Below are 19,508 nucleotides of genomic sequence, written 5' to 3' on the forward strand. Positions count from 1 at the left end.
TCTGCTGGAGCAAAATCCAGTTCTCATGAACTACTGTCATGACATCTAGAAAAGAAAACATGCACCTTTGGCGTTGCTCTCAAAACAGTAGCCTGTGCTCTAATGTTCATTGCTGTGTATGCAGAGCATGGCTGGGGTGTCCTGGCCAAAGCCCTGAGCTGATGGATGCTGCTGCCTTAGAGCTATAGGACTACTAGAGCTGCCTCTATTAGTAACGGCAAAGCAAAGGTGGTCCTGGCACCCCTTCCTTGCAGGACGGCGGCATCCAAAAAGGCCATCTGCAGGCTAGACCAGTGCCTGTAGGTTGCCAAACACCTTAGTCAGTGGTGAGGAATTACAGTTGAAGTTTGTTGAAGAGGAAGCATCAGGAAAGAGGGAAGGTTTGCCACAAAAATAATAATTTGGGAGACTGGTTCTCTGTTTTGCTTTGTTTCCATATGGAATTCTCATCAAAACGTGTGTTTTTCTGCTGCTGCTGCATTTCAGACTTTTTTTTTCTTTTTGGGAGCAGTGTGTGTCGTCTCCCAACTATGCTGTTTGTGTTCTCAGCTTGCATACCAGCTGCATGGCAACACGCTGCAGGTTGCCAATAAACACAACTGGAAGCCGATGAGACGAGCATCTTTGAAGATTCAGGCGCAGTGTTCTCCTTGGGATGACATGCCATGCCAGATTAAAAGCTCTCTATATCCAGACGCTGGCAATAACACAGACACTTCATGCAACACAAATGTCAGATGAGTATGGTCACCTTCTGATGCGGGAACCTGAAGGTTGCTTAGCTTTTAGAGCCAGATGAAGAGGACAGTCACGGTCATTTGACTTATATACCCTCTCAAAGCATCACTCCTAGGGAGAGCTTCCAAAATCATTCAGGTTTTTGTTTAAGTGCTGTCTGGTTTGTTCAACTGCACATATCATCTGTAAGGTCACCCATTCATCTCATGCACATAACTGGATCTCCATCTCAGACCTTCCCCTCCCCAGTTCTCCCTCTGTTCCCCAAGTAACCAAGTGAAGCCCCATGAAAACTGATGGCATTAGATGCAAGTTGGATTTGATCTCAGCTGGATCTCTCACTGTGCTGGTTATCAACACTGACCTTTTGCAGACTGGTGACTGTGTTTATTATATTCATTCATGCTTAGGAAAACAAACAAACAAACAAATAAACAAATATCTCTCCTCAGAATATACCTCAGCACCCCAAAACAATTACGGATTAATCATAAACTGGTTCTGCATGTAGGACAATTAAATATTTATTGGAAAGACAATTACTGCTTTTTAAGCCTCGCACATCTTATTACCACCACAAGCAAGATTAAGGGACATGGTGAAGACATGTTGTTCTGCCAAAGGATTCTGGCCACTGATAAATATACCTGGCGGTGGAAAGCCTGTGCAAAGCCGTGATGGCCGTGGGATGGGACCTGCCATGATGGCATTGGGATTGGACCCGCTTCATGAAAACAGAATGATCTTAACATGAAGTTACACAGTGATGACTGCAGTCAGTGGCATAAAGCCAACAAGCCTTCACCAGGACATGCCTGCTTTGGGGAGAGGGCTGGCAAAATCTTTGGTCTGCAAAAAGACAGTCAGCTGCCCAGAGTGGCTGGAGTGCCTGGAGCAGCCTACAGAAGACAGCACTGGCATCCACATTGGCAGGACCTCACTCTGTGCTGGACTTAATCCTGAACTTCCTGATCAGAGGAACTCCTGGTCAGAAGTTGGTAAATATTTCCTGAAAGAAATGGAGGACTGGCTTTGAATTGTCTTTGCATAAAATGTGGGGGTTTTTTTTCCATTTAAAAAGGAAAAAAGCAACTAGACTTTAGGGATCTTCAAATGTCAAAACAAAAAAAACGATTTAGTTGTGAATTGCTTGAAGACAAACGTCCCCCAGATTTCTCCCTTTTTTCCAAAAATTTGAATGTCTTTAGTGTTTTCAGTTTTATAGAGATTAGTACAGTTTACTACCTATTAAATCAACGTTTTCAATGAAAAATATGTTCAAAAACCCCATTGTTATGAAAGAAAACTATCTATCTGAAAAATAGACCTTTGCTCCAAAAAGAGTAGATTCTATCTGGACTTTCTGCCATCCCATGCTTGGGGAGAATGAGAAACACTGCTGCGGTTTTCGGATTAGGAACAGAGACATGACATAGCGTGATGTAGAGACATGAGCTCTCAAAGAGCACAAGAGTAGCATTGGAGCCCCATGCAGACATATTTGCTTGACTCCCAGAAGAGGTCATGAGTCACCCAGCTGTTCCCCCTCTAGAAGGAGGAGGAGGGAACTCAAAACAAGACCATACAACTGCAGACATTCAGACTAATCTGGGTTGCAGCACAACTGCATCTCTGAGCTGAGGCGTTCTACTTTTGCTTTGTTTCCTACAAATTTCACTAACATTGCCCAACCTTAAGAGGCAAAGTTCTTCACTTTCTTTCACCCTAAGTAATTCCAAATCAGTCACTGGGATAGCATGGGAGGTGAAACCATGATCATGGTCACCATTGCAAATTAAACCCAGTAATGGCAATGAGCAATTAAACAGGTCACCCTTTAATACTTCACAGAATCACAGAATCACAGAATAGTTAAGGGTTGGAAGGGACCTCTGGAGATCATCTAGTCCAACCCCCTGCCAAAGCAGGTTCACCTAGAGCACGTTGCACAGGGTCACGTCCAGGTGGGTTTTGAATATCTCCAGAGAAGGAGACTCCACAGCCTCCCTGGGCAGCCTGTTCCAGTGCTCTGGCACCCTCAAAGTAAAGAAGTTCCTCCTCATATTCAGATGGAACTTCCCATGTTTCAGCTTGTGCCTATTGCCCCTTGTCCTGTCACTGGGCACCACTGAGAAGAGTTTGGCCCCATCCTCTCAACACCCGCCCCTAAGGTATTTGTAAGTGTTGATAAGATCCCCTCTCAGTCTTCTCTTCTCCAGGCTAAACAGACCCAGCTCTCTAGCTCTTCCTCTAGCTCAGTGTAAGCTCCTTAGACATCACCCCTTCTCCCTCAAGTAATGCCCCTGCCTACATTTGTGCCCTTTCCCAGTATCTCCTCACTACAGACTGGTGGGTCTGGGGATAATGTAAGGCACACGGCGGATCTATCTCAGCTAAACCAAGACTCTCAGCAATACAAGCTTTTTCATGTAAAACATTTTTTCTCTTTCCTGCACTAATTCCTCAGGGTTGTGGAGGAGCAGTGTTCAGCTTGGTTGTGTAATTTTTATTAATGGGATCTCTCCCTCTCCCTTTATTGGGTACATATGGGCGTGAAGTTGATTAGCCAAGGGAAAAGTAAAGTTACACATCATTTGTCTTCTCTTACATTTCCATTGATCAATCCATTCAACATTATCCATTTCCCATTAATTTTCTATTTGCAGCACACCTTATTTTTAGAGCCATAGTTAGCAAATTGATTTGCTGCTCATAATCAGCAGTTTCCATTTACAGCCTGGGAAGTGGGATTAACACAGCGTACTTGCTATTTCGTCTCTGTCAGTGATACCTCACACTAAATAATTTTTACGTTTGGTGTGTTTTGCTGATTGAGTTTGCCTTCTGGAAAAAGAACAAGCTATATGAAAGCACAGCCTACTCATTGGGCTCTGGGCCAAGTCTCTAGTGTGGGCACAGATTATAGGTCTTTCCAGCAACATTGACAGGGTGCGTAAAAGTCTAAGGAAGCCAAAATGTCTCTGTTCAAAGGCACAATGCAGCAGTGAGAACAACATTGCCTCCTACATTTACGCTGCCTTAACCCTCACCCCTCTATCAGATTTTAAATGCAACGGAACTCGATCAGAGACTCTGGTTATCTGATGTTACTGCTCTGAAAAGGCATCATGAAGGCAGGGTTGGATTTTTGCAAAGCATCACAGAAGTGTGTTTGAATGAATTAGGAGATAATCTGTTAATTCATCAGATTGTTCAGGCATAATGCACACAAATGACAGAGTAAGAAACATTGCTGTTTTTCTATTAATGGTTTCACATAATGCTGCCTTCCCTCCTGAGAGTTGATTAAAATGTAATTTAAATTGCTCCTGTCTTAGAGCTTCATTGTCTATTATCTTGAACTGAGCCAGAGGCTCCCTATCGAGAGGATGTTTAACAGCAGAACATTAACTGATCTCCTCACTTTTATTTCATTGCAGAAACATTCTCCATCTTTCTCAGCTGATCTTGTTCATTATGGGAAGATGATGAACACAGGTGATAGCATCCAAAAGAGATGAGCCAGTCAGTAACTGATCGGCATTTTTTTTTCTTTATTCAGCAAAAAACACCACCAGCTCCTGTTACCATCTTTTTCAGTGGACCAAAAATGCAACACAACAGAATACAACCTATTGCTGTTGTTGCAATTCTTTTGCCTAAATTAAATAAATGTCAGTTGACATATATTAACTTCAAACAGGAATAAGCCTTATTACAATACATCATTGCAAAAAAATGAGTCAGAACTTTCTGGCTCGCTACATACTGTTAACCAATGGAAACTATTTCTAAAAAATGCATTGTGTTAAAATAATTGATTTGCAAGGGAGGACTATTTGCCATATATTCTGATGGATGTTTAAAGACTTTTTTTCCTTTCCCTACTGGAGATAAGAATGATTTGGCAACTAAAACCATTCCTCAAGCAGACTGAGTGAAAGTAACACTTTTACTTTCTTCATTATCTCAGTACAAACCCCCCATCCAAGAGACAAAAACTGTTACATCGAGCTCTCTTACTGTCCACTAATTCAATATCAAAGTCAATCATAACACTGCAATAGAAAACAGCAAACAGAACTCTGTAACAGCAATCACTGAGGTTTATTATAGGTCCATTTCTCTTTATTCCTTGATTCTGGTACAAAGCCAGAAATTTTTCTTGATCTTTCATGCTGGGTCCTATGAAGTGCATTTCCACAGAAACTTAGCACTGTAAGTCAACTAAAAGGAGTAATTCCGTAACCATTTTCTACCACAGAGCACTGATGCTGATCTCCAAGTCTAATGTTTCTGAGGTTGCTGAGTATTAGAGTGCTCCACAGAACAGCCATGCAAAATCTCATCTCACTTCTATCCCCTTTACACCATTAGCACTTTTCCCCTCTCATGATAACTAGGCAGCATGAAAAATTTTACAAGTTTCTTTCAGAAACGCTGTGAAACCTTACCATCTCACAGAAACGTGAATCTTAAACTGCAAATCTGACTTACGGACTTGAACTTACTAAGTTCCTTGGCAAACAGCACACAAACATTGAATAAAGCTATGCCTATACTAGTTAATTAAGTAAGACTCAGGAAGATCCCCAGGTCCTGGGCTGCAATTGTCCATGTTATCCAAAAGTGAAAGGGTTCCCAGGTGTAGGACTGGCGCTGCTCCAGTGGGGCTACCAAACTGCTGCCGAGCACAGTGGGGACCCAGCCACCCTCTTCTGCAGGCTGGGAGAGTTTCCCAGCCTAGAGATGTCAGTAAGCCTCAGCAGCCCACTTCTTCATGCCAGTTGGCATCAGCTCTCAGGATTGTTCTCAGGCGTGCTTAATTTACCAGTGTAGATACTAGCATAAATAGTTTGAAGTACACGTGAGAAACATGGAATAAGATTAAGACCAGCTGGAACCACTTCCAGAGGTGCAATGTTAAACACATGCTGAGTGGGAGCAAGGCGGGGGAAAACAGGACCTGCCTAAGCGATCCATTTCATGTATATTTACACAACTTGAGAATATGCAAAATACTATGCTTGTTTATTTATATCACAAAAAAATAACTGCTAATTGGACACTCTGTGTTGTAAGGTACTTAAGCACAGTATCAGTGGAAAGTATTTTAGGGTAGCAGTTTTGCTGTATCCTTGAAACACATTTGCTGATTATGAAGGGATGCTATATTCCCAACAGCATAATCAGGTGCATACAAAAAAAATTTTTTTTGAGAAGTCATGACTGAGCTGTAATCCATTATGTATGAAAGAAAGCTTACAGGAGCAAAGATGGGAGAGGTAATCACACAGCCACAAGCACTGAAACAAATCTGTATAAGGGTAGAGTCGTGTTTATGGTTGACAGAGCTGGTAGAAATCTGTTAAGTAGATAAGTAGAAATATGCAGTCAGACAAAGATAAATTATCTCATTTGGCATAGTATTAAATCTAAATTGTGGTTTAAAACATAAAATGATGAAAAAATCAGAATCGCTGGAAGGGAAGTTGAAAGAACTCAGCATTTCACCACAATGAAAGGAAATTCTTTTCCTGTTCCTTCAAGACCCATTATATAGCATTTCTATTTTAATCGTCGAATTTGAAACCATTTGCTTTGAACCTCTGTATTCTACACTCAAAGTAGGATTTTATTCAATTATTTCGACCATTTACCAAGTTAACCTAACTGCATTTCCTATCACAGGCAAAAGGATTTGAAGAACCATATCAAGAGTGATTTTGAAAATTTCGTAATTTGGTTCTTCTGACCAAGTCTTCTGAAGTGATTACACCTGACAACAGCGGACTCGAAATCTGATAGCGCATGAAAACTGAGAAATAAGCAAATTAAAATAAATGTAACATGAGCTAAATGGATAAGTTTTTCTCTCTTGCTGGTAATTATGATTTTAACACGGGCAGGATGACCTTTGAATTAGGTATCCAGTGTCAGTAAGAGCTGCACATTCGTTCATTAATTCTCTTGCCAACCCAGTTCCAAAGGTAAAATTCTGATCTGCATTTCGCCTTATGCATATATATGTAATAAATCTTACAGCAGCAAAGTTTTTGCTATGGAATGATAATGGGTTTGGTGTGGCCATGAAGCTTGAAACTGCCACTGGTTTGGAGTCACCTATCTCATCCAGAAATGCTGACTAAGAGTGGAGAACATTGAGACAATCCAATCTGACTGAGAGCACTAGAGGACTCCAGAAGCAAGAGCCAACACCCACATTAGCAAATAGTGTGGTGGAATAGGTGGGGAGCTCTAGAGTGGAGCAGGAGGTGCTCAGGACCCAATGTCTACACTGTATGTGTTTCAGGGGGGCTACTTCTGATTAGGTCTAGCACCCATCAGCAGCTGGGGTACATCAGTGTGTTCCCAGGGTGCAGATTCCAGCCTAGTTTCATCCACGGGGATCAAATGCTGCACACTGAGAAAGCTCCCTGATGTGAACCAAAGTGCAGTAAGTGGGGACAGGCAGGAGATTCCCTTCAAAAGTATCTTCCTAACCTGAATCAAAATGCTGACCTAGCCTAGACTGATGGTCTAAATGAGAACCAGTCACTGAAATCCAGAGCACTCTTGGGCAGAGTAACAGGACATGAATTAAATACAGTACTTTGAGGCCACATTAAGCGGAGCCACTTATGCTTGAGGCACCCAAGAAATCAAGAAACTGACGACACTACTTGCGTAGAGTTAGAAGAGTTTATAGGTAAGTTAATAGACAAAGGAAAAGATACTGAGTCAGACGTGAAAATTTTCACAGAAACTATCAGATTTGTGTTCTGTCTGCGAAGCTGCCAGCAGTAAAACACTGTAATTTCTGACATCTTCCCATCTAAACATCTCAGCAGAACTGGTGCCTCTTCATGTGCAAGATGTGGGATGAAAAACTACCTGAAAGCAGACAGCATTCACACTTAATGTTTATACACTGCTGTATGTACAAATGGCAAACTGCTTTGCATAGTTCTAGGCATGCAGCTCTCACTGAGTTCAAATGAGTTGCACATGACTAAACCACCATGAGCTGCTTAAAAAATATCCCCCCTGGGTCTTAAGTGAAAACTCATTGTTTAAGTGTTGATTATTATTTTTTCTCCACTGAGATTAATTAAGGTCTTTAAGGAGCACAAGGGAAAAGAAGAAAGAGGACTCGCTCATCGGATTAATTTTTCCATGTATGTGTGGCTAATTTTCAGTTATGGCTGAGATACACTGAGAAGTCAGCGTGCACACGTGCAGGCACATGTCTGATCATGGGCCTTACGGTAATTGATCCAGGTAACAACGCTGGTTAACTGAGAGAGAAATTAGAGCTGAGAAACCATCAAGATGTTCATAACGAGGCACACAGCCACTTGCACGAAAACCACTACAGATCAGAGTTAGGCAGACAGACATTAAAAAACACTTTGAAAGTATGAACACGTTTATGCTTTAACAGAAATATATTCAGGGAGCTCCAAACTATCTCTTTTTACCTGTAGATCTACTTCCTCTGCAGGCTGAAGTCCACCCAACAAAGCAAAATGAAAGGACAAAAATAGTTCTTCCTTTACTGCAGCGTAAGTGGAGGCAGATCCGAATTACGGTACTCCCCTAGCCATAACCACCATGTTGTTTTAGTCCACCTGAGGTTCTGCTTATAGAATTATACTCCAGGACTGTAAATCAGTGCCGGAAAAACACAATTTAAGCAAAACTGCAGGTTAGAAATCAGGATCGAACTAACTCTTTTTCCTCCCGTGGGGCTGATTTGCATGAGACTGATTTAAAATGCAGAATAATACATGAACTGCATGAGCAGTTTAAAGGTTTATAAAATATCCTAATGCTCTCTGTACCCAGACAGCTAATTTAGATTTTTGCTGTGGATTAACTCACAAGCAGTCCAAACTAATTTTTCCATTAACCCATCTTGATTAGCAAGATCCCGACCGCCGTATGAGGGGTGAGCTCCATCTCAGACGTACTCATTTGGATTTGGAGACTAAAGTGCCCCGATTACTGTTCTCTTTTGTGACTGAGAGTAATTTTAAATGGCTTCACTAATCTGATGTATGGGTTAGATGGGGAGGAAAACCTTCAGTCACAACAGCTTAAGACCTAACCCTCATGACCTATGTTAACTGATGTGGCGCACACTCTCACTGGAGCCAAGTCATGGCCCCAGACTTTGAAGGGCTAGATCTCCTCCCTCTGCCTTAGATGCAAATGATCGTGACAGGGGATAGTTAAGCAATGAGAAAGCTGTCCAAGTACCCAATGGAGGGGAGACAAAACAATAAAATCCTATTGAAACGTAATGCCTGCTTACAGGGGCATTCAATTAATCAGTTCCCATGCACCTGAGGTAACATTAAATATTGTCCCAGCAGGGTATCCAGTAATTTGTTGAGTAATAATTACAGCTCCCAAACAGGACACAGCAGGAATGCTGTTTATCCATCAGTGTGCTACTGTTTGTACATGACCATAGAATAAATTGTTCTAGGCAGAGGAGAAAATACTCAGGGACAAAAGCTTCAAAGCTCGCTGCTGTGCTCTGATAAAGATCTACAGTAGAGCTACCTTCACCCATATAAAAAACCCATGATGCACCAATAAGCTTCAGGATATTTTGATATGGGCCTGACCAGGGCACAGTGCTAAACGGATAATTATTTGGAGACAATATTGCCATTTTATCTGATAATATAGCATGGTCTACATGAAGAACATACGGTTGGCAGCTGTTAACAATTGGTGAAGCAGAGACCGACATTCAGAAGCACTCCAAGTTGTTGACACAATCAAAACTGACAACGGTCACCAGAAATAACAAACAAAAACTTGTTGTTGTAGTTTTGATATGAGGAACTGTTTGGCTTTTTTTGTTTGTTTGTTTTTTTGAAAGAAGCCAAGGTGACACTGAGTGATGAATGGTATACCTGTCCCCATGGCAGACCTTCCAGCTTGCTGTTGAGAATTACAGTGGGCAGGGGACTGTGCATTATTGCTGCCTGTGAGCTCTCCACTGTGAAGGTCAGAAGAGGACCTCCTTCTGCAGAGATGACAAACAGGTATCCTTCACAAAAAATTGATATTAAGAGAGGTCTTGAAGAATCAGGCAGAGATTGGGATTCTAGACAGTTGGTCTTCTGTTTAGATTGACTTTTGTGCATGTCTGTGGTGCTCAACAGTTCTGTCAAGGGATTTGGCTCCTCTGAGATGGTTATCTTCTTGCAAGTCAAAGCATGATTTTCAAATACTCACATACACTCACAGAAATTCAGGCATACGCCATAGACACATGAATCACAGCCACGACCATAACAGTTGACAGGTGGCAAGGCTCAAGCTTTGTTACAAAGCACCTAAATACTACAACATTTGTGGGACAGCTGCAGATTATTTTAAAATATATGACTATTAAAGTAAATAGGAAAATGAATCATTCAATGTGGGCATTATTATTATTATTGTTGCTTATTTGGAGAGACAATTTCCTTTTATTTATATTCTACTCCATTTTTTTCAGTGCTTCATTTTGTGCTTTTTGTTTCTGAACATCCCAGTAAAGTGAATGGGCTAGTTCATATTTGCCCAAAGCCAGTACTTCAGGCTATTTGCAAATTTAGGCAGAGACAAAGCCTATTATACAGACACTGTAGTCAGTTTTTGAGTTGCCTCAGTCGTACATTCACCCCGCAGTTACTGACTCTCTAGCTTACGTCTAAAAAGGAGCTGTGGAGTGCTATAACGGAGGCTAGATCAGTACACATCGTGTGTGTTAGAACCACTTTTCTCACTGGCTTCCTAAAGGTACCGTGGAGCAGACTGGCTCGGGAGACCCTGAATAGCTGGTTCTTCATCCATGATGAGCAGTGGATCCTAGATCAGGTCTCTTGGCTCAGGGCTCCCAGGAGGAGCTGGGCACCTTGGTGGCTGCTGGAGACATTCAGCTCCAAACCAGCACAAGCTGAGAGCACCGAGCCACAGCATGCCACAGTATCTGGTGTGAGATACTGCCCCTGAGCTGACCTTGCTTTTATGAAATGAGCTGTCCCACAGCCCCTGGTAACTTGGGAATTCAAAGAGGGATGGAAGCTGGAAATAGCTGCGTCTCCCAGAGGCGAGATCTTGTTAAGGTGAGAAAAAGAGACTGTTTGGTGAGAGCAGTGAGCCAGGAAAATTTCCTCTAAAATCCAGCTAGCAAAATCCATGCACATACGTGTCTGTTGGAAATCACCTGCCATCTGCATGGGTTGGCTCTGAGATTGCAAGTAGGGTCAGCGTGCAAATCAGGAGTGCTTCAAAACATTCCAAAACAGAACAGGAGATCAATCACCTAAAAGGCTTGTGCACAGTGGGGTGTCCTGTGACACTGAGGTCACATTCTTGAGGTTTTCCCACAATTTTTAAGGCTAGAAAGTTTCTTGGAAATCTAAGCTGAGCCCCGAAGGACAATTTTTGTGGGTAAGGGTAAATGCAGCAGGTGTTGAATTTGCTCACTGAAATGCATCATCAAGTCATATACACAGAAAGTTTCTGCTCAGAAATGGATGTTCTGGGATCTTGTTTGGACAAAATCTCACAATCCTGTCCTTTGTCAGTCACCACCCGGCCCTTTCGCACTACCCACTAAAACTAAAATAAGAAAGAAATGACCTGACAGTGAAGAGTAAAATGCAATCAGTTTGCAGATGGTTTAGAGAGGACAATCATTCCACAAGGTCTATCCGCTTAACGTATCAGGAATGAAGAATTGACAGGGCATGGGATGGAGGGCATCCACCCACACCTGACTCCTATTCAGGCAGCATTTTGATATAAATCTGTGCGTTAGTCCCACTGATGCCAGGGAGATGGAAACATATATTTAAAAGTTATTGCTGTAGAATAGACTTTTTGCTGAGGATGAAATTAAAAAAAAAAAAAGCCAAAATGTGTATTAGGCACCCCCAAACCAGCCTGTTTTTCAATTCAACCAGTAGCTGGCACTGTTTTCTCTTTCCAGAGCTCTGAAGGATTATGGCCTATAATATGACAACAATAGAAGAACTTTTTCAGCTGATATAGATGACTTTGCAGCAGACATCAGCAGTAGCATTTACTTTCACCAGAGATGAAAGTGGCTTAATAAACTGTGTTTGTGTCGGTGCTGCATGATGCATGTGTACAGCATCACCATCCGGAGAACAACAGGCAGCCTGGGAATTGGTGACTCGGGCAGCAAAATGATGGTTACGCTGAAGGAGCAGGACTACATTCTTCAAGTAGAGGTCAGACCTCCCCAATTATTTATAAGTTTCAGTTCAATTAGCTGATGATTGTTAAAATGTCACTTCTCGGGCTTGTGATTCGTTTATATAATTATCAAGTAACCTGTCCTGTTCTCCTTTTTAATTATGTAGCCAATATTCTGCTAAATATGATGAAGCAGAAGTATAGACGTACGAATCAGGAATAGATATGATCAGAGAAAGAGTATTGTTGAGCCCCAAAATTATCAATACCTTGTGTTTCCTGGCAGGAGCAAAATGGGAATGATGTTAAAAATAATTAAAATCGTTAAGGTTTTTACAAGGATAAATTGAAGAGATGAAGATTTAAGGCTTAGAGAAGACATGCACAGAAGGGATTGCAAGACAGTTCTGCACACTAATAACCAAAAAAGGTAAATCTAACATTCCTATCCAGGAATTCAATAATATCTAGACATCTAGAATAGCAAGATGTGTGAACACTGAGAAGCTGTAGAAATGAAACTAATTTGGTGTATGGTCCTGAATAGAAGGGGAGAGGAACGGGGTGGTGACCAATATTAGTCTGTGTTATTCTTGTAGAAAGAGGAATTTAATAAGACTCAAAGAAGAGCTAATCTATCTCTACCTGGAAAAAAAAAGACTGCACACTGCTAATCTAAATAGCTTAAAATGGAACAATAAACTCTTTTTATTTCAGGACAAAAGTCAGTCATTAAGCAAAGTTAATCCAGCAATTATTCCCTAGGGAACCTCCTATACTCTCTTCTGTATCGTCTAGTATATTTGCCATCCTCAGGAAGATACTATCAGATTAGATATACCCAGCTTTAGATGTTAGATGTGCCAAATTGGATGACCTGGTATGTTCCTAAGAGCTCTTCCCTCATTTAAAAAAAAAAATGAACTAAGCACAATCAGCTTCTCATCACGCAGTTTTCAAAGTGTCCATTACAACTAATGAATAGAAGCAGTGGGGAAAAAACGCAACCAGGATGGATGTGCTAAGCTGAAGGGTTTGAGGGAAGTATATCAAACATGACTTGACTCTTTTCATTCAATACAAAATGATTGATAATGAGGAACAATCAATAAATGCTCTTCAAATAAAACACCAGAGAGCAGCACATGAGATAAGCAAACAACAGAAATTTGCCAAGAGGGGATGCACCTTTCTTTGTTATTACAATAACAATTGCTAATGCCTTGATTTAGACTCAAGGGACTCCTGTAAACATTATTTCCTCATTCTGTCATACATATTTAATTGAAACCCCTGTCCTAGGCATTCATAGCTAAAGGAGATCCAAAGCAATTCCAACAACAAATGTTTCTGTGAAAACAAGGATCAGGGTGGATTTCCTGCGTAAGTAAAAAATCAAAATTCCAGTCAATTAGTTGTCTACACCATAATTACAGAGGTTACAGAAATTCAAACTTCAAAAAAAAATCTTTTTCCTGAAAGATGTCTCCATTTTGTTAAACAGCTTCATTCCCAATCCATATGTAAAATCTGAGGTTATATTGCTCACACTGTCCTTCAATTTTTTTGTGAACTTGATATACTGAGCAATTTATATTCTATTAGAACAACACAAGCTTGAAAACTCCCTGACTCAGAAGTAAGTTCTCATTCTTTAAAATATGTAAGGTTTAAATATATATTTTTAGATAGATAGATATAATCATTTTCTGTGCTTCTGTATTCAGGGACATTTAAGTGAAAGTCTGCAGATAAATTTCCAGCTAAAAATTAAATGACTTTACCAGCTGTCCACAGCAGGGACAGTCTGTAGCTCGTCTATTATCTCATCTGGTCTCACCAGCTAAGTATGGTTTGGTCTAGTGAATTCTAAGATGACAGACCTCTAAAAAATTGTAGGTTTTGGGTACTGCTGACAGTTGTATTTGTTATTCGTTGGGTGGCACACTTCCCTCTCTGTCAATACAGAACGTGATTTTTAGATGCTGCTAGGGATGCTGTTTTTTTTCAGATGAAACAGAAAGCAGGAGAATAAATATTATTTGCAAGGGTGAGCCAGGAATTTTCTTTCAGTTTCCATCACAGGTAATAATTAACAATATATCTTTGTTTGAAGTTCAGGAATTTTTCTTTCCACATCTACTTGTGCTCTAAGTCCCTCCAGACAAAGGTACTGTCATGACAGATGACTAAATTTTCGGAGCTGCTGCATTGTTCCAAAGACAGGAAAAACCCTGTTGGAAGTGCACGTCAGATATTAGATGAATATCAGGTTTTTGAGAGGTTCTGGACAGGGAGATCGCAGCAAGAAATCTACTTGTTCTTCCCTGTAATGCAGGGTGAAATATTTACCATAATATAAAACTTTCAAAATGAACATACTTCCAGGGAGTATGTAGGAGGAGATAAGTCTGTAGACACTTCCAGTGCCACAGATTGTACTGAATGCCAGGAAAAGCATTCAGCATTCACAAACTAATGTAATTCAGTGTTTTTTTCCCCTCCTTAACGCTATATAAATTGGACCATTCAGCAGTGCCCATAAATATCCAACTGATGAAATCCAACTGTTGCACACACAATACCACAGTCTATACCCACTAGATTAGTGTCTGGGGTCTTGGGGGTCAGTGCGCAGAGCTGGGCTGTGTACAGCTTGGGCTCCAACTGCCCCAGCACAGGGGTCTCTTGGGGCAGCACATCATGCTGCTTTTATTTTATGCTGATTAGCACCACACGACCATTTTTATATATAGAGTTGCACCTGCACTGTTTCACATGACATGCTGCCTGCATTAATTCACAGGTAGGGCCAGTCAAGCAGGTCCTGGCAATACGATGCTGATTGGTCCCACAAAGCTCCTGCTGTCTTGGGTACCATCCTCTTCTTCCCACCGATGGGAGTCACTACTAATGGCCGAGCAGCAGTGGTGAGCTGTGCTGGAGTAAAGCAGGAGCCCCCATCCCAAGGTGCTCCCCTGCCCAGCAGGAGCTCAGCCGGACCTGGGAACCAAAGTCTGGCCGCAGGGCAGGGAAGCGCTGCTGGGGAAGGTGACTGCCTGCATCTGGCCTCTACATGCCACAACCGCTCCCTTCAAAGCCATGGTCCCATTAACGAACCAAACCTATGCTTTTGCCCTCCACCTCACTGATGGTACCAGTGCATCGACCTGCAGAGAAGGGGCAGTGCCGAGCAGAAGGGCAGCACTCCAAGGACGATCACGTCTCCTGCCAACGCCTGAGTTTTTTCCCTAGCTTCTCCTCAGGGGCAACGTGTCTGTCATAGAGCCTGTGCTTAGCTCGCAACGAGGGCTGTAATTCAGCAGCCTGGCAGAGGCATGAGGTAGGCACGTCTGCCTGCATGCACATAGGTACAGAAGGAGCCTTACGGTTCATCCCGTTGTATGGCCGTGTAAGAACAGCAATAATTTAATCCACAGTGACAGCTGATGTGGGTGAGAATATCGAGACAGTACTTGAAACCCAGGAGCAGCAGCAATCCATCCGAAAGCTCTCCGGCACATCTGCTGGAGTGTTGGTGATTTGAGTCCAGAGCTGCCATCCCACCCACCAGCACATCCTGCTGCTTTGGAAACCTCAGCCTCGTCCTTCTCGTGAAAGGGAAATTGGTCCCGGACACTGGAAAGGCCTTTCTCCATTCCCATCATGACCCACAGAATCTGTTTCTCTTAACATTATAAAACAGGAGTAATTACAGGCTGTGTGAGAAGCAAAGAAATGTGATTCCTTGGTGTAAATGGTGCCAGAGTTAATCCCACATACCTTGGTAGACCCGCCAGAGCACCCAATTTAAAAAACACCAGGAATCAAAGATCCCTTCTTGTTAGAAAAGAAGCAAAACCTGCACATTTTGGGGCTTTCAGGAAAAAGAAATCTACTAACTTCACATTGACTGTCATTTAACCTGCAGGCAAAGGCCTTGTAATTACAAGTACCTGAATTATACTGCAGGTATTGATCCTCCATGGTGTGGAACAAGAGCAATGTGTTGACCCCGCTATTCCTTTTCGCAGAACAGCTGGGGTTTGACAACAACAGAGAATCAATGTCTAGGTAAACTGTTGTTTTGTTTTTTTTTTTTTCCCCTCCAGTGATAATTCAATTCAGCAGCTATAAAGCAGAAGTTAATTCTTTGCCTGATTGTGTTTGGGTTTTCAGAGACTTGCTGCCCTACTGTTTCAGGAAATAGCCCCATCTAAAGTGGTCGGAGCACTTTATTCAAAATCACCAATTCCCTCCCATCAGTCTTGAGTGGGCCTCATTGTTATGAGCCTCTTTAGGATGTTTCAACTGAAAAAATGTATTTCTTATTCCAGTTGCCATGGAACAGACAGTCTCTCCTGGTGGAAAGAAGAGCTGGCATTATATTGCGGAAAAAATGTCCCATGAATGTATTCTTTATTGCTAACATTAAAAGCTTGATTCTGCCACGTTTACACAAGTCAACTGGCTGATTTTAATGGAAATGCTCTGCTTGATGAAGGAGGGGAGAACTGCTACAAAATAAACAAATAGTAAATAATAATTAAATAAAAAAAAAAGTTCTAAGAATATTGAGGTTTCAAATTTAGGCTCACATCCGGCAATCTGCTTTGGGTATACTTCAGTTTGGCTCTGTGCAGAGCAGCTTGGATGACTGTCATCTTAAATTGGAACTAATTGCTTTGCTATCTGTGCAGAGAAATCTGTCCACGCATGATCTCCCGTTCCTCTGCCAAATCCCAAAATGAATTTCTTGAAACATCTAGTAAGACGGGAGGTGAAGGTCCATGGATGGGGATACAGACTACCTATTTCTCACTGTGGAGCTAGCACCTGGTGCCAGGAGGCCCGCTCTTGGTTGGCCTGTAAAGGGACACCATAGTAATTCTGGCAGACATACATGGCACGTTAGGCAGCAGTTAGTGGGATTTTACAGCTTGAGAATTAAGAGTGCAAGGAGAGAAAATAATCAAATTCCACTAAATATATGGCTAGGAGAGGATGGAAAGAGCCATAGGAATGCCTCATTTTTAAAGTTACAACTTAGCTTCATGCCTGTCTGAGATTTGATTTAAAATTGCTAGTGCTTCTAGTACAGAAAAAAATTAAAACAAACAACCAAAAAACCCTTCTGAATTTGACCAGCACAATGCATAAGCAGCAGTTCCAGCTCTGGAAGTGATATGCTATGACTCATTACAAAGCTCTGTTCACTCTGAATACTAAAGCTGACAAATATCATCATTTTAAGATGTTCATCATCTTATCAGCAGGAAGAAATGCAATGTGCTTTTTCACTTGCAGTAGGTAGTAGCAATTATTATATACATGAAATAACATATTAATCTGTTATTACGAAAGGTTCCTCAAGCACACACTTCAAGCCACCTCCAGCTTTGTGTAAAGAAGGAACGAAAGGGGAGGTTCACTCCTAATCATGTTTTTAATCAATATCAAGTGATACTGTCTGATGTATCAAAAGCCCCAAACGATGTAGTCTATTTACTGAAACCTCTGACTTTCCCTGGACAATTTCTGTTATGCACTAGGGTATTATCTATCCATTGCATTTTACATCTGCACATGAACAACACACCAGGAGTGAAACACGTGGGTCAATGTGAAATAAATGGAGCTCAATACCAAAACCAAAGGTATACAGATGAGAAGAAAAGAAGAAATAGGAGATAGGGAATTTTTTGTGGGCTTTTCCACATAATTCTAGCTCTGTGTTATAGAAATCAGGTTTCATGTCCTGCATAGTCATGAGGTATTGGAAGAGATAATAATAGACCTTAAATCATTATTCCTTGGAAACTTTTAAACTCAAGAGGTGTGATTAAAGAGAGGAGTGTATCAGAGCTGGAAAATATGATGTGGGAACATCTGGAGACAATTGGCAGAGTGTAAAAATAGACTATATGTCCTAATATTTTTTTTTTCTGTGTCCGATGTCTGTGATTCTGTGCTAACAAGCAGTTTTATAAAATCAGCTTTTAATAGCAGTGTATCAAATTAATGAGTATGACTGCTCTTGGTCACGTGGCAGCTAACACTTTGTAAGCATAAGGTTAGAAGAAGTATCCCTTCTCTCACAGTTACAGTACATGCTCATCCCTGGTACAGTAAAACATCTTACACTCATATTCCCGATGTGCTAAGCCACAGCCAGAGCAGGACACCTCTCCTGAGCTGATAAGCAAACCCCTGTTTCTCTCTCTCTCCATACATGCAAGATCTTAATCATGCCAGTAACTCTATGCACATATGGAAGAAAAAAACAAGTCTAGGGTTTGGTTTATAAGAGAGATCCCAAAGGGCCAGTGTGAAAGCTTGTTTAATTGCTATTCACAAACCAATACGAACCAGAAGAACAGGGTAGGTCTGAGTCTGTTTCACAGACGATGCTCTGATCAGACTTGAAATCTCTATTTTCTCAGAAGTCATCTGTTTTTCCTTCAAATATGCTGACTCTGAGGAGCCTCTGAGGCACACTCAGGTTCATGCAGAATAAGTGGTTCCTTTCCTGCTAAAGCTCATCGACTCCTAAAGGCCTTTTCATCTGAGAGCACTGCTGAAGGGAAGCTGGCTTCCATAGAAAGAAAACCCACAAGAAGACATTAAGCCACCGCATTACTCACGGCCACCAGCTCTGCTATGTTTACACGTCCCACAGGACATGCGCAAGGCGGGGTGCAGGGATGGGGAAATGAGGCAAAAGATGGATGAAGTATTTCAAGGTTAAATGGGAAATTTAACTGAGAAAGTTGGCAGTGGAACCAGTTATTCAGAATGACATCTCAGCCCCGCTCTGCCCTGCTTAAGCCAAGACATCCCTCCTAGCTGGGCATTACTTAGCACAGTAATGCCACTGGCCAGGGTCAGTGAGCTAAGCAAACATGAGAGGCAAAGAGAATCCACACAACAAGAACAAAAATACATGAAAGAAAAGGAAACTTTGTCACAAAAAGTACAAGAAGCAGTAAGAAAACCCAATATAGCTGAAAACACCCAAAATAAACAAAGGATTTGAATGTGTAATTCTTAATAGGACGAAAATGTACAAATCAGTGCAATCTCATCTCTCTCAGGGGAAGTAAGGAAGAGATGCACAAAAGCATTACAGTGTGTGCTCAGTCTATCCTTTGAGTCCTTCAAAATTATATACTATGTTATGTTTTATATTATATTATATTTATTATATTATTCTTCGCCAGCTTCTAATACAGATGACAAAAGCAGGGGCAACAGTTTCAGTGTACACTAAAAAGGGAAAGAAGGATACCTGTTTCATTGTCCTGTGGCAAGCAATGGTGTCCTACTATGTGCTCAACAGGCACTACCATTTCACTGTAGTTCATCCACTTTGGTGAGAAGTACAAAGCTCCCTTTCTGAATAGAAACTACATGTTGCTTTTCTCCCTCATAAAGCCGTTGTGATTATGTGGAAACAGCAGGGGACTTCTGCCTCCCCAGAAGATAAGCTCCCTACGTGAGCAGAGTGCTAATCACTTACACAGCATCTACCTGCAGGGCTC

The sequence above is a fragment of the Nyctibius grandis genome, chromosome 7, assembly GCF_013368605.1.
Source record: "Nyctibius grandis isolate bNycGra1 chromosome 7, bNycGra1.pri, whole genome shotgun sequence".
Classification (NCBI taxonomy): domain Eukaryota; kingdom Metazoa; phylum Chordata; class Aves; order Nyctibiiformes; family Nyctibiidae; genus Nyctibius; species Nyctibius grandis.